Here is a 4765-nt window from a genome sequence, read left to right as displayed (position 1 = left end):
CCCCTTTGTTCTCTACACAGGCCACACAACCGTGCAGGGTTGCACAGCCCGTGGCTTTTGTTTCTCCGTTGGCTCTGCACGGCCGTGTGGAGTCACACGACCAGCTCCTTTAAGCTCAAAGTGATTCACCCTTCGTCATTTTGGTTCCTCCGATGCCTCCACGCCCATGAGACGCTCACGGTCAGCTCGTGGAGGTTGTGCACACCCTAAAAATGAAATTCCCAAAGTAAAATACTCAACTAAACCAACTAAAGGAATGAAATGAATAACGGGACAATAAATCGAAATGAAAAATCCTTGGGTTGCCTCCTAAGAAGCGCTTGTTTTAGGTCTTTAGCTCGACCCCGTTCAGTAAGTGTGGACTAAACCCATGGAAGCACGACCCTCCTCCTAGGGTTAGCGCTCCAGTCTACGCCTTTAGTTTTGCTCGTGCAAGACATATATACTTCTTATTGTTCACTGGAGGTGAACTCTGATAGGAGCTACATGCCTTAGCTCTATGCATGTTCATCCTGCTAGAGTTTTCCTGAGAAAAAGAGGCGCAGTTGGAAGAGTTGGATAAATCAAACTCAATCCTCTCCTTGTCGATCTCCAAGGATAACTTATGACTCTTCACATCAATTAGGGCTCCAGCTGTGGCAAAGAATGATCTTCCAAGGATGATCAATATCTTGGGATCCTCCTCCATATCCAGAATAATGAAATCGGTAGGAATGATACATCCACCCACCTCTACTGGCACGTCTTCTACTATTCCCATTAGATATCTACATGAGTGGTCAGCTAATTGTAGTGTCATGGTAGTCAGTTTAATGTTCTGGAGTCCTAGCTTCTTACATAGAGTATGGGAGTAAGCTAACGCTAGATCCCAGGTTGCAAAAAGCTTTCTGTATGAATTCAAAGCCGATTTTGCAAGGTATGGAAAAGCTCCCTAGGCCCTGAAGCTTTGGTGGAGTGTTCACCATAAGTATAGCGCTACAATTCTTTGTCAATGCCACGGTCTCGAAATCTCCTTTTTGCCTCCTGTTAGATAAAATTCCATTTAAAAATTTTAAGAACTTCGACATCTGGTGCAGCGCATCTATTAGTGGTACTTCTATGCAGATCTCCTTGATTTTCTTCAGGAAACGGTCGAACTCTTCCTCTTTCTGAAATACTATCAGCTTCTGAGGGAAGGGAACTATCTTACTCTGTGGAGGTATTTGAAGAGTCTTCTCGGTGATTTCCTCTCCACCCTTGTTCTGGATCTGGTTGGGCTCTCCCTCTGAGTCATGTTCTTTCTGGGAAATAATCTGGGGATCTCCCAAAGTTCATCCGCTCCTTAGCTCGATGCGGTTGCAATGTTCTACTCGATTTATATCAGGCTTTCCTGGGAACGTTCCTTGTACTCTTGAGAAAGATTGAGCTATCTGGCTGTCTTGCATCTTTTGATGTTTTTCAAAATTTTCCAGCCTCTGGGTCAGTTGCTTGATCTCATTCTTCATCTCCTTTTGTTCTAAGAGATCTTCCTCAAGCATCTCTTCAATTCTGGACAGTTGTAAAGGTTGCTGCTGTTGATAAGTCTGTTGTCTAGATTGGTACCCCTGTTTCCCAGGCTGATGACTTTGATGTGCTAGTCCTTGGTCATGATTATTCCGATATGAGAAATTGGAGTGGTTCCTCCATCCAGGGTTGTATGTGTTGGAGTACATATTATTTTGCCTCTGATTGTAGTTGGCTATTGCATCGCATTTCTCAAGTTGGTTCATCTGTACCTGAATCGGCCCAAGGGGCAAGTGTCTTGAGCGTGATCCGTACTTCCACAAGTGTCGTGGACACATGCTATTGCATTAGCTGTGTTGCCTCCCATGGCATCAAATTTCTTGGTCAAAGCATCCAGCTTTGCAAACATGAGTGTGACTGCATCCACGTCGAATTTCCCTGACGCTTTAATTGGATTCCCTATGAAAGAGCCACTAGATCTTTCAGACGCCCACTGATGGTGGTTCTGTGCCACATTCTCTATGATCTCTTCAGCTTCATCAAGGCTTTTGTTCATCAGTGCTTCTCCTGCTGCAGAATCGAGAGACACCTTCGCGTGATAATTGATTCCATTGTAGGTGTGTAAAACCAACTATTTTTCAAGGCCATGATGGGGGCACTGTCTCATCATGCTCTTGAATCTGTCCTAAGCTTCAAATAATGATTCTAAGTCAATTTGTTTGAAGCTAGCAATCTGGTTCCTCATGTGAGCAATTTTGCTAGGTGGGTATAACTTATCCAGAAATTTCTGTTCACATTGCTCCCAGGATGATATGCTATTCGCTGGAAGGGAGTTCAGCCACTACTTGGCTCTGTTTTTCAGGGAAAACCCGAAGAGAAGTACTCTAATTGAATCCGGGGGGACTCCATTTACCTTCATAGTGTAACGCCCGCCCTCCCTACTACCCTAAGGGACGGGGCTACGATACTCTACGTATAAATTTTTCTTTTTAAAAATAGCGGAAGACTTAAAATAATTTTCATAGTTTTAATAAAACTTTTCTTTTAAATTTCTTTTGAACTATACTATCACATGGCATCAAAATCATAACATCAAATCTAGTGGAATCATAATGTCAAGCCACACATGTTTAGGTATCACAAGTCATAAAATACCAATGCATAGTTCTTTAAAGAAACTTTAAGCAGGTTCTTAATTAGTTGCCTAGCCACCGCCACACACATCTTCGTTGCCCCTCCTGCTGCTCCTTTAACTCATCCAGCTTTTTTCCTTTATCTGTGGTACAAGGAAAGTAAGCTATGAGCACTCATGGCTCAGTAAGTTCCTTTCCTACTCACTAAAGCCAAAAATCAGCACATAATCAAGAATGCATCAACAAATCATAATCTCAACTAATCATGGCATAACATAGCATTCTATTCAAGCATATCATGCATCATAATATAATCACAACTAGTCATAGCATATCAAGCATCACCATGGCCGAAACATATACATAGTGCATTGCATAAAACATAGCTAGACATGGCATAACAAACAAGTATCATGGTATATCAAAGCATGGCCGAAACATGTATATCAAAGCATCATACTATGGCCGAAACATATACATCAAGGCATCATCATATCCATGGCCGAAATCTATATATCAAGCATCAACATATCCATAATCGAAACATGTCTATAAGGTATAGCATGAACATAACATAATCATACCTTATCATGGCATATCATAATCAAGAGCATAACATGAAACATAGCATAATCATAAGGTGTATGCAATATGATTTTGGAAAACATGTATCCGAAAAACATGTGTATGTCTCATGATCTTTAAAACCATTTTCTTTTACATATATATACTTGAAAATAATCTCAACATAAGGGGGATCCCGGCTATGTACCACTTACATATTGCGCGCAACCTTGTAGGTCCAAGGTAGCAAGTCTTGAACCCTACGAGGCAAACATACTAGGCCCTTAGTCCTAGGGGCACTTAGGAGCCCATCCCTAACGAGGTCCTTAGTCCCCGGGGCGCTTATGGAGCCCACCCTTGGTACAAGCCACTCACATATAAAGTAAAATACATGTCATACATATCATGTATCATAAAAGCATGCATCACTTAGGCACACATCATATCATAAAAGTATGCATCACTTAGGCATACATCATGTCATAAAAGTATGCATCACTTAGGCATACATCATATCATAAAGGTATGCATCACTTAGGCATACATCATGTCATAAAGGTATGCATCACTTAGGCATACATCACTTCATAAAAGTATGCATCACTTAGGCATACATTACAGCATCAAATCATACATTTTTAACCACATATCATAACATAAAGCATGCATTCTTTTAAACACTTAGCATATCATCAAAGCATGCATATATTAACCACATATCACATTCTAAAGCACGCACATTTTTAAGCACTTAACATATCATCAAAGCATGCATATATTAACCACATATCACATTTTAAAGCATGCACATTTTTAAGCACTTAACATATCATCAAGGCATGCATATATTAACCACATATCACATTTTAAAGCATGCACATTTTTAAGCACTTAACATATCATCAAAGCATACATATATTAACCACATATCACATTCTAAAGCACGCACATTTTTAAGCACTTAACATATCATCAAAGCATGCATATATTAACCACATATCACATCATGAAAGCATGCATATTTTAAGCACTAAACATAGCATCAAAGCATGCATAATTTAACCACATATCATAACATAAGCATGCATATTTTAAGCACAAAGCATATCATATCATAAAAGCATGCATATCATATCATAAGTCATAAATCACAAGCATACATATTAAGCATAAGGGTGTATCTTGTGATTATCCTATCATAGGAAACATGATATCATATTTATCTTGGTTTTAATCTTCCTAAACCCTTGTGGCCGAAACCCTTTAAAGCTCAATTTAGGTTAAACACAACATCCAAGCATGTGGCACCTAAATTATTATCATAACATTTTTATAGGAAGCATTATAAACATGATTAACTTAGTTTCTAAGTTCCTCAAGTCCCTAATTTCATATGGCCGAAACCTTAAGGTGTAAAACAAGGTTCCATATGACATAAAATCATATTTATGTCACCAAAGAACAAGGTAAACACATTTGACACATTTGAATTAGTTCCTAAGTTCTTTAAGCCCTTAACATATGTCATGGTCAAAATTTAACAAATTCTCATTAGGGCTACAAACAAGCATACAAGTATGTGAACT

General features: G+C 39.3%; 1 non-coding gene across 1 annotated transcript; it reads left to right on the top strand.

Annotated features, from left to right (window-relative positions):
- Positions 1-2123: 2123 nt before the first annotated feature.
- On the top strand, positions 2124-2229 carry LOC122030669. The gene has a single exon (XR_006125533.1). It is a non-coding gene; the product is annotated as a small nucleolar RNA R71 (small nucleolar RNA).
- The last annotated feature ends 2536 nt before the right edge of the window (positions 2230-4765 follow it).

This window comes from Zingiber officinale, chromosome 10B, assembly GCF_018446385.1.
Source record: "Zingiber officinale cultivar Zhangliang chromosome 10B, Zo_v1.1, whole genome shotgun sequence".
NCBI classification, from domain to species: domain Eukaryota; kingdom Viridiplantae; phylum Streptophyta; class Magnoliopsida; order Zingiberales; family Zingiberaceae; genus Zingiber; species Zingiber officinale.
Note: the sequence above shows the minus strand (reverse complement) of the source record. Positions and strands in the feature narration are given on the sequence as shown.